This window comes from Panthera pardus, unplaced genomic scaffold, assembly GCF_024362965.1.
Source record: "Panthera pardus isolate Hobbes unplaced genomic scaffold, ASM2436296v1 HiC_scaffold_12, whole genome shotgun sequence".
Taxonomy (NCBI): domain Eukaryota; kingdom Metazoa; phylum Chordata; class Mammalia; order Carnivora; family Felidae; genus Panthera; species Panthera pardus.
The window spans coordinates 48,057,702-48,073,955 of NW_026526677.1; the positions used below are offsets into that span (position 1 = coordinate 48,057,702).

Below are 16,254 nucleotides of genomic sequence, written 5' to 3' on the forward strand. Positions count from 1 at the left end.
CCCAAGTCTGCAACAGCTGGAATTCTAGGTAAGTGCCCTGGAGCCAAGAGTTCTGTTATGGATTCTGCCTTGTGCATTTTGACTGGGCACTTTCTCCATTCTGTTCTATATTCAGATAATTCAGTCAGATAAGCAAGTATCTGGGTAGGATTGTCTTCCATGTTTGGTCTTATTTAGGTACTAGAGTCTAAGAATTGCAAATTCCACCCTGGCCTGATCCCTGTAGCCAGAGCTTCTTCCCTGAAGTCTCTTGTGCTTTCCAAGACCTGGCCTTCAGTTGTAAGGAAGATATGAAAGTACTCGTCCTGAGCCCTTGGTGGTCTTCGGGCATCCCCAGAGATGCTTCTTGGGTCTCTTCTAATTATTCCACTGTTCTTCCCATGAGATAGCAAGAATAGGGAGTGGGGGGCAGGTTTAGACAGCCTCAGCAGACCCCTTATTACATCCCAGATGCAACATCTAGGCAAATGGCCCAGGCCAGGGCACAGCAAGAGGACAACAACGTTTTCTCCCAGAGCCAGTGGCAGCTGGGCCCACACCCCCACACTTACTAGTCAAATCATTGCTGGTTCTGCAGGAATGACCCCATACTTTTTAGTAGCTTCAGCAACTCCACCTTGCAGAGATACTCCACTCCTTTGATGCTGGACATTGGATCAGGTTTTACTCTTGTTTCCCTTTCTATGCTGTCTAGGATTTTTGCACCTCTACTGTCAAGCTGCAATATAGAGAAGTCTTGATTGAGCCTTTGGCCTTCTCCTCAAACAGGATTTCCTGAGTCCTTGTAACCCAGTTGTCAGCTGGGGCCTCCTTCATCTTTGAACTCTGGAAGAGATTGGTCCCAATCCCCATTTCCACAGTCCAGGGAAGTCCAAAGCAAGTCTGCTGTGAATTTTCCTGGTGCTTCTGCTTCTGGGCTCTTGCAACTGTGTAAGCCATCATGATTCAAAGGCCCCATGTCAACCTCCATATACAATTCAGCCCTTCACTGGTGTCCACAAGAGATCCACTCAAGTGAATATCTGTGAACATAGCAGAGGGAGAAGGGTCATATCACACATTCTGAAGCCTTCTTGTTGGCTTCTTTTATTTCTGTCACATCTTCCTCCAGAGTTTCTGAAAGTCTCCATTCTCCTTCACTGTGCAGAGCTGTCCCCATCTGACTCCTTTTCCCGCCAACACTCAAATCTTTGACACTCCTCATCCTACCCCGACAATTTTCTACATGTTTTTTCCCTTGCAGTTCTCACCCTTGAAGGAATTGTAGTGCCACCTCTTAACAACCATAAAAAATTTTCTGTCTGATTTCACACGTATCACACTCAGAGTTGGGGTTTTAAAAAGTTCCCTCTAGCAATTAGGATGCTGTCGGTGCAATTTAATAGGAACTGAATTGAAAGTGTCCTAAATGATAAAGACAATTATTATCTCACAAAATTGGAAGCCCAGAGACAGGCTGGCTCTAAGTTCCAGGACCCCAGCTCTACCTCTTGGTTCTGCTCCAAGCTTGGCCTGGTAGCAAGAAGGCTGCTACAGTCTCAGACATCGCAGCCGGACCCTGTAATGTGAAGAACAAGTAGGGGTGGACTCCTCCCACATCTCTTCCTGTGTAGGGAGGACACCTTTCCAGAAGCCCCTCAGCAGAAGTTGCCTTCCCATCTCATTGGCTGGGTTTGGTCACATGCCTAAACCCAAAGGTAAAAACGGGAATGGGGTCTGTGACTGGCTTAAATTAAGTAGAACTGTCCCCTGATGATGCAGTGTGGTGAGCCTCCACTGATGTATGAAGCTGTGTGGAGGAGGATGAATACCGGAACAAAAGTGGGGTGCCTCCCACACAGAGCACTCCTGTGGCTCTGCTTCCAGGCCCAGAATCCTGGCTAGTTACTGGCTCCTCCCCCAGCTTCAGTCTGCTCCTATTGCTGCTGGCTAGAGAGGGCACCCGGTAAAACTGAACGTCTCTGCCTCAAAGCTCTTTCCGCACTTCTGCACAAGGACAACCCATTTCCTAAGATCTTGGAATAGATTGTTCTTATGTTTCGGGGAATTATTCTCATCTTTGTTTCCCTGTTTAGAACATACTAGCAATCTTTTGCAAGTAATTGCATGGACTGTTTTTTAAGAGAAGTTATAGGCATTTGGGGGATTCTAAAACTTCCATTTCACATGAGCTTGTTAGAATTGCTTGGTTTTTGTATTTCCATGTTGGGGGGTTTGGTTTTTTTTTATTTTATTGGGTTTTTTTCCTTTTACTAGGAAAGGACAGTGGTTAGGACAGTGGTTCTCAAATTTCAGTGGGAATTTCTTAGAAAGCTCGTTAGAAATGACAGAATTCTGCATTCTATTGCCTCCAACCTGGAGCAGAATCCAGGAACCTATATTTAAAGTATGCACAATAGGTGATCACATGCTGAGATTCACTCCTTTAGAAGCAGGTACCCAGATCTAAGCCTACTTTGACGAGGTAGTTGGAGGGAAGCACAATTTCAATTTCATGTAATTCTATTTTTATTTATAGAAGAGATTTTATTGAATGAAAACCAAATGTAGTATAAATTACAGACCCTTGGGAGACTTTTCCTTTAAGTGCATTCACAAATCAGAAAAGAACCTCTCTCTTGGCCAAGTGTCTTCCCAGTTTTTAGTTCAGAGAATATGGTCACTCTTCTAAGGCTGAACTTCAGGATGCCATTTGTTCAGATGAAATGGTAATTGCTGGTTCCAATGCCACGTGTGGAGCTGCTTAAGGCCTTGAGTAGTCTGGGCATGGCACTTGGAGTATTTTCAGGGTTTAAAAAACTCCTGAGTTGTGTTCCTCATTGACCAGGTTTGCTGCTTCTAAAACTGGAGACCTCTCCTTGTGAGTTAGGATGAGGTAGCCTTGTTTTGAGCAGTTGCTTCAGGGTCGCCCACTCCATTTCTAGCAGAGCTGGAAGCTCCCGTGGGAGATGGACTTGAGGTAGGGAGGTGGTCTCTCTTGGCAGATGAGGGAGGGACACAGAATCCAAGACACTCCAGAGAAACCTTGACCTTTAGATCTGGGCTTGTGCAGATTTATGTTTCAACTTTTGGGATATGGAGATGGGGAATGGGGGTCCTTCACTGGGAAGGCTCCTAGCACTGCAGTAACAGAAGGAGTGTCTTAAGAGAAAAACAGGCAAACATACAAAACAGGAAATGGAGTTAAATTAGAAGAAAAAAAGAGATTGAAGAGGTGGGTATCAGATCTAAGGCCCCAGAGGGAGGCAAGAGAGAATTCTGGAGTTACACAGGTTTGGGTTTGAGTCAGAACTCTGCCACCTGCTAGCCGTGTATCCTTAGAGGAGATACTTCAGATTTTTTTTAATGTTTGTTTATTTTTGAGAGAGACAGACAGAGTGCAAACGGGGGAGGCACAGAGAGAGAGGGAGACACAAAATCTCAAGCAGGATCCAGGCTCTGAGCTCTCAGTACAGAGCCTGACACAGGGCTTGAACTTGTGAATGGCAACATCATGACCTGAGCTGAAATTGAACGCTTAACCAACTGAACCACCCAGGCGCCCCAAGGATACTTCATCTGTTGAACTCTTAGTTTCTGTAGTAAGAGGGGTAATAATACTAACTACTTAAAAATTCTTGTGTGGATTAAAGGAATTCATATGAGGGCTTACCAGTGCCTGTCTGACATAGTTGCCATTGATTGACTGCATACTGTTATAATCATAGGCTACTTTCTTGATTTAGTTTATAATTGGTATGAACTTTCTCCCCAACTTGGAATACAACTACAATTATCTCCCTTAAATTTTCCAAGCATCTACATGCTTGTCTGTTAGCAGGAAGTCCAGTATTTTCCACTTGAGGTATCTTCTCCCTTGAATTTTCTAATAACCCCAGTGGGTCATTCAGTCCAAAGGGATGGTCTTAACAGCCAAATGCTAGGCAGAGAGAACTCTAGAATCTTACTGGTCCAATGATGATGTTATCACTGTTTCTGTTGCCATCTTATGGTGTCATAGTTGAAAACAGGTCCCATGTAGTTGTGGATCATTGCTATGGTGATGCCCTCATTGGTCTAGAACTCTCTGTAATAGATTGTCCCTACTGGGCCTTTTTCATGTATGGACTGTATTTTTTACTCCACTGCTGTCCAGTGAGGCTCTATGACTTGTTTGGCCAATGAGGTGGAAGTAACATGTACTACTTCCAATCAGAAGCTTTAAACTCCATCATAATCTATCTTTTCCTCTATCACAAAAATGGCACTGTTCCATGTAGGAATTGCTCTTTCAGTTTGAGGCCTAGAGTGAAGAGTTCATGGAGCAGAGCTATGGCCAAACCATAGCCAGCATGTAACATGACTAAGACATAAAACTTTACCGTTGTAAGCCGCTGAGATTTTGGAGCTGTTTGTTACTGTAGTATAACCTTCTCTACCTGACAGATATACATACTTGGGTCACAGGAGAGACTCATATTTAGGTTACAGTTATAGCTGTTTTAGTTCATACATTCAACTTAGGCATTACACCCAAAGCATACCACCATGCCAAAGTAGCTTAGTAGAGAGGGACTTACAGCCTCACTTCATGCTCTACCATAAATGTACTCTTTCATTAGTACTTAAGCTGTTATTAACAGCTGGATCACAAGACTGGACTCTTATGGTATATTCCCCACTGGGGCATTTGCTGTCCCTTCCTGCTTGTAGATCCCAATCAGGACCCTCCCGATACATCAGTGAGGTTCTAACAATTATGTTTCTGCAAAAGGAATGGGTCAGGGGTTCAAGGCCTTGGTCTCCTGTGGAGATTTACCCCACTAGACAATTTTGCATATCACAGACATTTGGGAGAGGTGGTTTTTGTCAGGCTACAGGAATTTCTGTTTTATCTCTTTCGTGTATAAGTGCCTATTTGCCTTATATTTGTTAGGGGAAGTCACTCAGTTGATTTTTTTTCTCATAGTAAGTGCAATCTACCCCAATGAGATTTGCAACTCCCACCTCTAGCCATAGCAAAGATTGTAATTTATTTTTGAAGTTTATAATAGCAGTCCCTCTGTTACATGTAGATGTTAAAAGGAGGCATCATTGAGAAGGTCTGGGGGAAAAAAGAAATGGTAGTTGGGGGCCCCAGTGAGTATCATTGATTCTACCCCACTCTCCTTTTTCTTCTCTAAAAACACAAAGAATAAGATTGAACCCCAAGAGCTAAAATAATTATTCCAATACAAAATGAAAGGTGGCATTGCTCAGGCTTTTGTGATGGGATTTTATATTAACACAAGTAGAGAAGGTATGTGAGGGCCCAAGGTCAGCAGTGGATCAAGTAAGCAGGAAGGAGGAGGGAAGGCTTGGGAGGGCTCAGGGAGGTCTCTTGATGCAGGGAGTAGAATGCTTTCAGTCACTGGCATCTGGTCTTCTTCTGATGTAAACAACAGAGCAATACTTTAGAAGTATCTTTCTGGCTGCTATGGGGGGATTAGAGACAGAGGAGTAGAGACAAGGAGATTAGTTAGGGGGAAGTAGAAAAGATACATGTTTATTGAATGAATGAACATACAAATGAATATTAAGCTGTGGATATTAAGCCGTGGCTTTGGGTCCCTGCTCTGCCACATGTGCCAACTTCCTTAAGGCTCTGGTGGGTCTTCAGACTTATGGAAGAATAAAACATTTTCCTTCCTGCTCTCCTCCACTGACCCTACAGATCCCCCTTCTCTCCCTTCATGGTAGGTCCCTTTGACTGTATCCACTGAGATCCTATCCTGTTTTTCTCTGAGTTTTTTTGGATTTTAAAGGTTGGTCACAATCTGGTATTAAGTCTGGTCTTGTGCTTTGGTGCCTTCCACTTCTTCACCTCTTGTTGTGCAAGCTGTGTCTTGTTTAATATCAGATACTGTCTTTTCTCAGGGCCAATATGGTTCACATCACATTTGTATTTCACCATAATCCCCAACGTCCTACATCCACACTCAAAGCACAAGCAGGTTCCTTGTGGGCCATGGGATGACAGCTTGGCTGCCAAAGGTGATGCACGTTTTAGAGGTTACCCATTCCACTTAAGCCCTTGCTATTCTTGGGGAACCCATCACCCACCCCCAGGGTCTATACACCCACAACCATGGGTCTGCCTTGAAGTTTTCCATTCTCAGAATGTTTCAACATTTAGAAAATAAAATCAGGCAACATTCCTACCCAAGAAAGATGAGGGAAGTCCCTAACATCCCTAAAAAGTAGCTTTTGGAGAATCCAAAACAGGCCTATATGCTTTAAGATGTCTTTGGCTTTTAATCTAGAAAAAGGAAGGAAGAATACAAAGGAAGGCTGAGATCCAAAGTGAATTCTTTTGTCTAGTACATGGTTTATTTTAAATGTGAAAGTTCAAGTTTACAAAAACAAATGGATTGGATGGGGCATTTGTGAGCTCTGAAGCATAGACATTTCTCCATGTTTGGAGGATGTTTTCAGATATTTGTGCAATTTTTGTCATTGTTGAAATAAAAGAGGTACTGAGGCTGTGCAACACTGTACCCAGAATGAGGTACAAAATAAATAAATGATAGTAAAGGGTCCAGAATCCCAAGAAAGGGAAGGAGAGAAAATATGGCCCTGGTTGTTATTATCCTCATGTGGCCCCAGACACTTGGTTGAAAAACCTCTTTTATTTTTATTTTTTGAGAGAGAGAGAAAGAGAGAGAGAGCAAGAGAGCATGAGCAAGGGAGAAGTAAAAGGAGAGGGAAGGAGAGAATCTTTTTTTTAAATTTTTTTAATGTTTTTTAAAATTTATTTTTGAGACAGAGAGAGACAGAGCATGAATGGGGCAGGGGCAGAGAGAGAGGGAGACACAGAATCTGAAGCAGGTTCCAGGCTCTGAGCCATCAGCCCAGAGCCTGATGCGGGGCTCAAACTCATGGACTGCGAGATCGTGACCTGAGTTGAAGTCGGACGCTTAACTGACTGAGCCACCCAGGCGCCCCAAGAATCTTAAGCAGGTTCCACACTGAGTGGAGCCTGACATGGGGCTCAATCTCATGACTGTGAGATCATGACCTGAGCCGAAATCAAGAGTAGGATGTTAACTGACTAGGCCACCCAGGCATCCCCAAAACTTCTGTATGACATATCGACCCATAAATTGGATTGATTCACTGATGGAATTCCATCATTGGATGGAATAAATTGAGCAAGTAAACTGCTATCAAGAAGACTGACGTCTTCCACAGAAGTGTTATTCCTGCATTTCTCCCATCCTTACCTACTTGCTTTTGTTAAAATATTTTTTATGAACTCAACTTGATCAGGCCGCTTTGAGAAAGGGATTTCCTAGAGGTGGGGGAGAATGGAATTCTTCAGCAATTGGATTCAAGGAAAAAGCATGGTCTTAGGACACCAGGTCCAGCTCATTCGTGGAGCAGCTGTGTGATCATGGATGAAATACTTTGTCTCTCTAGGCTTTGTTGTCTTACTGGAAAATACAGACTGGACATTTTTGGAGAGTACGTTTTGAGAATGAGTGATGTAGAGAAATTGCTCTGTATGGTATGTGATACAAATTAAGTCTTGTTAGACATGATCTAATTCATAATTGGAAAGAATCACTCTGCCTGATCTGTGGGGGGCAGGAGAGCTGTTAGGAGTCAACAGCATTGACATCATGGTGAGAAGTCATGACCACATAGACCAGGGTGGTAGTGATAAAAGTAGTAAGAAATGGTTAGATTCTGGATGTATTTTTTTAATGTTTATTTCTGAGAAAGAGTGAGAGTTCAAGCAGCGGAGGGACAGAGAGAGGGGGACAGAGGTTGCAAAGCAGGCTCTGTGCTGACAGCAGAGAGTCTGATGTGGGGCTTGAACTTACAAACCATGAGATTAACATGAGCCAGAAGTCAGATGCTTAACTGACTGAGCCACCCAGGTGTCCTTGGTTGCATTTTGAAGGTAGAGCTGAGATAATTTTCTGATGGATTCCCTATGGGATGTGTGGGGAGCTGCAAGTGGGGGGCCGTGAATGATTCACATTTTGAGCTTGAGCAACTTGAAGGATGGACTTGCCATTTACCAAGATGGAAAATGCTGAGGGGAGAGCAGGTATTGGGGGCTGCATGGAGTAAACTGGAGAAGTGTATCAGACGCCCAAGAAGAGGTGCTCAGCCAGCAGTTGGATACATGACTTTGGGGTTTGGAGGAGAGGTCTAGACTAGACCCAAACATTTGAGAGTCTTCAGACAGCATTTAAAATCATGAGCTCGGAGAAGATCCTCTTGGGAGTGAGTGCAGGGAGAAGAGAATTGAGGTCTGAGAAGTAAGCCCTGGAGCAGTCCAGCATATTAAGCATCAGGGAGATGAGGGGGAACAAATGCATCCCCCCGCCTTTCTTTCTTCTTCTTTTATGGTTATGAAAGGGAACTGTTCTATTTAATTCAGTTAGCCTTCATTTGAACAAAGCTGCTTACAAAACTTATTTTGGGTTTGCTCTTAAAAAGCGATATATGCTCTCTGCAACTTCAAAGTCCTTTAAAAAGGAAAAACACCCGGCTCTGAGCTGTGGAAGAAGGTCTCACTCATGGTGTAGTCATCGAACCAGCGAGTCCAATGCATCTGGAGATCAAGTTCCTCTCAGGATTAGTGAAATCAAGCTTTTGTTAGCATTAATTTCATGGTGGAATGTCAACTTGAAAACCTCAAAAATCTTTTTCTGCTTCACATCTCTTCCCCTTTTTCATCCAAAAGAGAAACTATGTAAGGCCAGAAGGGATAATATAAGAAAGGTTTGACCCTTCCTTTGGTGAGATAAACAATCTGTTGTGTCATGGCACCAGCACAGAAGTCCTGAGACTACAGACTGAGACTACAGTGTAACTCAGGGTTGTTTAGGGGAGGGCAAGGTAAGGACAGATCAATTTTGTGATATAGATCTGGGGTCTCAGTGGACCATGCGTTTTTTATGAGTCAAGTAATGACATCATTGTTCCAGGAGCCAATACAATTGTAGGTTGAATTCAAAGCAATCTGGTGTTCTGGCCATATGAAAATAGAATCCCCTGAATAAAGAGACTAGTGGCTGGATGACAACTAGCAGTCCCCTATACTGTTCTGGACTTTATAATGTGAGACAGACTTTGGCAAAGTTTGTGTTGTTTAGTGATGAGAGGGACCAGCATGGGACAAGAGTTTAAACAAATGACAAGCTTGTGGCCTCAGCTGTCACTGTCTTCAGATATTGAAGGACTGCCAGGGTATGAGAGAGATTGGCTCTGCATTTCACCATTGGGCACAAGAGAAGTAAAGGAGAAAAAGTTACAGAGACCTTTCTATTGTTGGAATGGGTTGCCACATAGGGCTATAAACTCTCTCTCCTTTGAGGAATTCAAGTAGGGGGTGAATAATCAATAGTCAGGGATGTTTTAGAGAAAAGGCTCTTAGGTGGAGGCCTATGGATGAGCCTTAGGAGGTATGTAAATCCCATGAAAGTACATGTCAAATTGTATGGGCATGTTCCATTGCTTTTATTAGGCCCTCAGACCTAATAAAGGGACCCTAAAATGTTAAGAAGGTCTGCCATAGCAAATATCTTTAAGCAGTGTGGCCTATAAGACTGGTTGACCTCTGTGGTGTTCTTAGAGTAAGTTCAATGGTTCTAACTAGCTCCCCATTCCCTGGCAGAGTGATCCTATGGAAAGAGTATTGATTTCAGAGTTGGATAGAACTTGGTTTAACTCCTGGTTCAGTTACCCTGTACCTTTATGACCATAGGCCTGTTGCTTAATTTTTCTTAACCTCAGTTTCTTCATTTGAAAAATAAGAATAATGAAAGCTATCTTACAGGACCATTGAATAAGGTAATACAGGTCACCTAGCACGACTCTGGCTCATAATGGGAGCTTGGTAAATGTGTGGTCTTTTCCTCACTCTTTGTCCATGACATCTTTTATCACCTGTCCCACCACAGTCTCTGAACAAGGACACCATATTTATCACATGGCCTCAGCTATGACTACTAGATTAGAGCAGGATACCTGCCCCTAGGGTAGTTAATGACTTATGATACTTGGCTTAAACAGACAAGCGAGGCCAATCAGATGCTTTTGAGAATCTGAAACAAGACAGTTGTCAGGTGGTTGTGGGGAGAACAGGGCTGGAGTTGAGAGGCCAAAATGAGCCATAGCAAGGAGAGTGTGCACAAAAAGGAGAGAGGAGAAGGAGGAGGAAGCAGATGTATAGAGAAAGGGAGGAAGAGGGAGAGAGGGAATCACGTGGTTTGTGGGAGACAAGGATACAGACATTAAGATAGGGTAGAGGCCTCAAGTTCTGATGGCTCTCTGCTCCCTTGAGGTCTGGGTGTACTTCCTTTCCTGTCCTCATGTTCTGTGGGGCTCAGTTATCATTGGCATGAGCCCCCTTTACGTTTGAGCCAGCCAGAGTGGGTTTCTGTTCTTTGCAACTTTAAGAATCATGCATTTTACCCATCTGTCCTGCCATTAGGTCTGCTTGCACGTCAGCCTAGCTTGGAATTCTTTCTTTCTCCTTGACTTTCCCTGCTCTACTCAGCACTTGATGCCCTGCTGAATTTCCTCCTTCTCCCACAAAGCCCTTCCTGAGCAGCCCAGCACCACAGGCCTCTCTTCCCCCTAAGCTGCTTCTTTTTTTTTTTTCTTTTTAAAACATTATTTCAACATAACTATGCTTACAGAAATACACTCATATTGGTTAATAGAATGCAATTTAAGTTTAACTTATCCTACACAATTTGGAGCAAAAACTTGGTACATGGTTTAAGTGTAAAAAAAAAGATTTGCGATCTGGTTTATTTTTCATCTATCATAACTGTATATAAAAGATCCTCCCATCAAATGATGCTAAAGCAAGCAGCAAGAACCTTGAGAAATTAACCTTTGGTTTGTCTCGGAAAAATAACATGTATTGCACTGTAAAAGTTTATAAAATTGGTGCAACAAAACATTGTTGTAATGTTTCAATGTAAGCTACTTCTTTGATGGATATGTGTGAACTTGGGATGCAGGGGAACTCAGAGGAGGGGACAGACTCATCTAGACTTCTCCAAAGAGCAGTACTGCCTTCTCTGAAATCCTTTCCTGACCATCTCCCCTTTATGGGACTTCTAAGGTCACACTGGTATCTCAGTCCATCCTTACCCACATCCTCCCTCCCTCTTCCCACACACTCATGTTATCACATGGTTGCTGAATGAAGAACTGAGCATTACCTTCACATCAAAACCCTGTCAGCAACCCCTGCAAATTGGCTTCTGATCCCATCAGTCTGTAGACATGACTCTTTCAAAGTCCAAAATCTTGTTTACAATCTTCATCTGTGACTTCAGGCTCTCTAGAGACCCCTATTTTTAAGATTTATGCCATCAGTTGAGATCTCTCTCAAGCAACAATCTGGCAAGCCTGCATTTCTACCATCTTCGGGGCATCTCCACCTGCGCATCCCAACGGTATCTCAAACTGAACTCATGTCTGGGGTGCGTTGGTGGCTCAGTCAGTCAAGCATTGATTTCAGCTCAGGTTATGATCTCACGGTTTATGAGTTCAAGCCCCATGCCAGGCTCTGTGCTGATAGCATGGAGACTGCTTGGGATTCTCTCTCCCTCTCTCTCTGACCCTCCCCTGCTTGCACTCTGCCTTTCTCAAAAATAAGTAACAAACAAACAAATAAAAAAAAACTGAACTCATGTCTTCTTTAAGCAGTGTGCTCCTGCTCCTGGCTTCCCTGTGGCATTAACATTCTCCCTACCCATCACAGGATCAAAACATTTGAGGACACTATCCCTGCTTAGAACCCCCATGGGGCTCCCGGCTATCATGCAGGTAGACCCAAACTCTGAAGCCAAGGCTCCTTCACAGTATGACCTACTCAGCCAGCCCCATGACAGAACCCCTGCCGCCGCATTCCCGAGTGCTTTTCCACTGCCATACTTAGGCTCACCCTACTTCTTCCTTTAGGAACAGTTTCCCTAACCCGCTTGCCTCTTGAAACTTTAATCTCTTGAAACCTTGACCTTGCCTCAAATGCCAACTCCTCTAGAAAGCAAACCTTCCTAAAGTCCCACTTCTTCCTTGGAATTCCTGCAACACTTGGTTCAAGTTCAATGACCCCATCCTAGCCCACCCGTGTTCTTCCTTATAGAAGAGTTTTACTAGTGACATCTCATGTAAGCACACCGACAGACAGTTTGCAAATCACTTTCACATGCCTTAGATCACAAGTGTTCCTTCCTTTCTTGAGCCTCATACCATAAGCCCCTGGAGGGCAGGAGTCATGTTTTGTTTATCTCTGTAACCTCACTGCCTAGCAGAGGCCAGGAACAGGATATGTGCGCAGTGTGCTTCCTTGAGACAAACGGGTAAGTCATGCTCTTGAGGAAGAGTGGGGAAAGCAGATGATGATTTTTCCAGCATCATTCCCTCTAGAACTGGCCCAAAGCAAAGTCAGGGTACCAGGACGCTTTTTCTCCCCAGCCCATTCCAGGACCACTTGATTCATGGGTTATCATTTTACTGTCATTAGTTATCTGATGCTCATATTGTTTTAGGTTTGGCCAGTAAGAGTCCCTTCCTCTGTTCTTTGATGTCACCATCATTTCTGAGGCAGTTCCTTACTATTTGGCACAGTCAGATGTTCCAGGCTCTTCTCATACTTTCCCTATCCCAGCCCTCGAGGTACTCGTTTCTCCAAGGACTCCTAGATCCTTTCGTTGGAGAATGGTATTTACAAATCCAAATCTGTGTACAAAGTGTGTTCATTGTAACTGGAGCATGCTATTTCCAGACCTTCTCAGTGGGCAGAGCTAGGAAACAGATGTATGTCTCTGCACACACACATCTGTCTGTATGTATATAAATATGTTTATATACACATTCCCACCTGTTTATCTATCTCTTCCTTCTCTCTCCCCTTCTATCTACCTACCTGTCAATCTAGTCCATGCCAGTACCTACAGTTCCAACCCAGCACTGCATGGCTTATTCAATTTTCCCTCCTTTCTGTGTTTGTATCTCCCTCTTCTTATAATGAGAAACTTGATTCTCCTTATTAACATGTTTACTAATTTACTCAGCCCAGGGATGCACAGAAAGTACTTTCAAAATCGCTAATCCATATGGAAAAGAAATCTACTCAATATTTGTTTATAGTTCTTGTCTTCAATTCGCCTGAAGGCATTTGGTCTAAATGCTGTGTACAAAAGTTAGCCGAGGTAGTTCCTTTCCAGCCCCTTCTCTCCATAGACTGAATCATCTGCTTGGCTGTGTATCTCATTTCTGCCCTTGTCACAGCTGGCTTTTCAGGTGCAGAACAGCAGAGCCCCTTCTCCATGGGTCACAGCCCCCTCCTGCCTCTATTAGGCATCCTTCCTGCATCCTCCCTCCTCTTGCCAGTTCCAGAAACGTCCTCACTAATGCCCCCTCCTATTCTCTTTGTGGCGTTTATTTCTTTTTAAGGAGTCCTTTGCTATCATTTCAATGGAATCCTGGGAGAGAGAGGAGACACCTTATGTTCCCATTCTGTTGTCTTGAACCCAACACCTGGGGACTCTAGAGTCAGGAAGATCTGGCTTTACAAACCAAGAGACATGCGCATGCTTGTTGACCTCTCTGTGTCTTGCATTCCTCATCTAGGACATGGGTGTGAGAAGCCCTACATCACATGGATTTGGTGAGGACTGAACTAGACCTCACATGTATAGTAGCTAACACAGTGCCTGGCACCATGTGTGGTAAATGACACCTGTCATTGTCATCTGATTGACACCTAGGTGTCGTTCCCACTGACTTGGCCACTTATTTATTTGCTTACTCATCCCAGGCCTACTAAGTGCTAGGCATAGCACAGAGTCTCTGAGCATACAAGGAGCAGGGAAATCTCAGTGTGGTCATCCCAGCTGTCAGTCCCCGAGCTGGCAGTGTTTTTGGCAAGATGCTGCTTCTCCAAGCTGGCTTCCTTCAGTCCCAGGATGAGCTTTTGGCCTGGGACTTTCAGACTTCTTCCCTGGCTCTGAGTCAAATGGTCTGTTGGGAGAACTTCCCCCAGCTGTGTGCCAGTGTATCTCTGCTGGGCCACCGCTTTAATGCTGAGGACACATGATTGTCTCTGATGGGAATGAGTGATGAGCTGAAGACTTTGGTAGAGTGAGGCCAAATCCCTGTGTGGCTCCAGGAACAAGGATAAAAATAGCCAAGTAATTGCTCATGCTCTTTTAAGGATTAAAAGTCAGCTTTCAGGCAAGCTGTGAAGCTCCATGACCAAGACAGCAAGGGACACGGTTCCTTTTTTAGAGCTTTGGTCAGCACTCCCTGTGCACTGCTGGCTTCTGGGCTTCTGCGACGCTATTCCCACTTGATTAAGGGGGTCACCTTCACTAGTCTATACCCCACACGGGCAGAGATGGGTCTAAGTTGTCCCTTCCACATCTCGTAATCCAACACCAGGTCTGGCACTCTAAAGGTGCTCAACAAACATTTTTAAATGAATATATGATCTGTGAGAGCCTATACTGTATTTTAAAAATAACCTTTAGAATACGATCTATGGTCTAGTAAAAGTAATGCACCAATGCTAACTTCCAGGTTTTCATATTGTACAACAGCCAAGAAAGATGTTACCACTGGGGGGAAGCTGGGGGAAGCATACATAAGACTCTTTGTACTGTTTTTGCAACTTCCTGTGTGTCTGTAATTATTCCAAAATAGAAAACAAAAGCAATGAAAATTATTTTTGGTTAGGTTCGTGTCAATACGCTTTGACACTTGGGGGAGGCAGTGCTGAAAGATGACTTGATTAAATCCCTATTCACTGCAATGCATTTGTTTCATTATTATTTTTGAATATAAACATATGATTTATTCATATGATTCAAAACTTTGAATACATACATAAGTTATATAGTGGATACTTTCTGCCCCAGCCACTCAGTTTCTCTCCCCATTGGCCACTATTGTTAATGTTATTTGTTTCGTATGCTGTTTTAGTGAGATTGTGTGCACACATACACACATGAACTTGTGACTTGTGTATGTGTGAACATAAGTATATTTGTGCATGTTTGTGTGTATATCTATATCTATCTATCTATCTATCTATCTATCTATCTATCTATCCATATACTGTTCTGTTATCTTACTTTTCCCACTTAATCATATCTTGGAGGCTTTTCATATCACTACACAGAGTTTCCTTACCCTTTGTTATGGCTGGACCCCATCATCTTTTATGGCCCCCAGTTGATACACATTTGTGTCGTTTCCAATCCTTTTGCTTTTATAGACAAAGCTGCAGTGAATAATCTTGTTCATTTGTCATCTCCCAAGTGTGGGAGTGTGTTTGTAGAAAAAAATTCCTAGAAGTGAAACTGGGCCAAAGGAGATGAACCTTATAATCTTGATAAGGCTAAATTGTCTTCTATAGAACTTGTTCCATATTACATGCCCACTAGTAATGTGTTTTATGAAATTCTTGTACTAATTCAGTGATTTTAGAAGTTATTTGATGATTCCTTGTGAGTCTGGTGAAAGCTATGGGCCTGGACCCAAGAGAAACACAAATCACACAGTGTTTCACATACAATTTCAGTGGGCTCAGAAGCTCCCAAAGGCTATCTATGAACTCTAGTTTAAGACACTCTGGCTGAAGGGGAAAGAGCTTTTTAAGTTTATTTATTTGAGAGAGAGAGAAAGAGAGAGAGACAGAGAGAGAGAAAAAGCATATGAGCAGGGCAGGGGCAGAGAGAGAGGAAGACTGAGAATCCCAAGCAGGCTCTGTACCTGTCAGCACAGAGCCTGACGTGGGGCTTGAACTCATGAACCCGTGAGATCATGACCTGGGCCGAAATCAAGAGCTGGACGCTTAACTGACTGAGCCACCCAGGTGCCCCAAGGGGAAAGAGCTTTAAGGCCAATCCACCTAAGTTCACCTCTTAGCTCTACCATTTCCCATCTGTGGAATGTCAGGAGAATGGTTTCACTTCTTCATGTCTCAATTTCCTTTTGGAAGGGAAGGTACAATAACTCCATTTTGTAGGGCACTACATGCTTTTATGTAGAGCATCTATTATAGAGGTTGGAATACAGCAGGTGTTCAATATATGGTTTGTATACACACCCACACTTTGCACCCTCATCACACACCCTCGCATGCACACAAGTATATATATATATATATATATATATATATATATATATATATATATATTGGACATACTTAAAACTACACTGTATAATGTTGTTTTGGATATACTTATACTACAA

At 43.3% G+C, this 16,254-nt stretch overlaps 1 long non-coding RNA gene across 1 annotated transcript in view; it reads right to left on the reverse strand.

Moving 5' to 3' along the window:
• The window catches only part of LOC109271134 (uncharacterized), a 197,022-nt gene that overhangs the window by 17,493 nt on the left and 163,275 nt on the right, over positions 1-16,254 (reverse strand). The window lies entirely within an intron of this gene.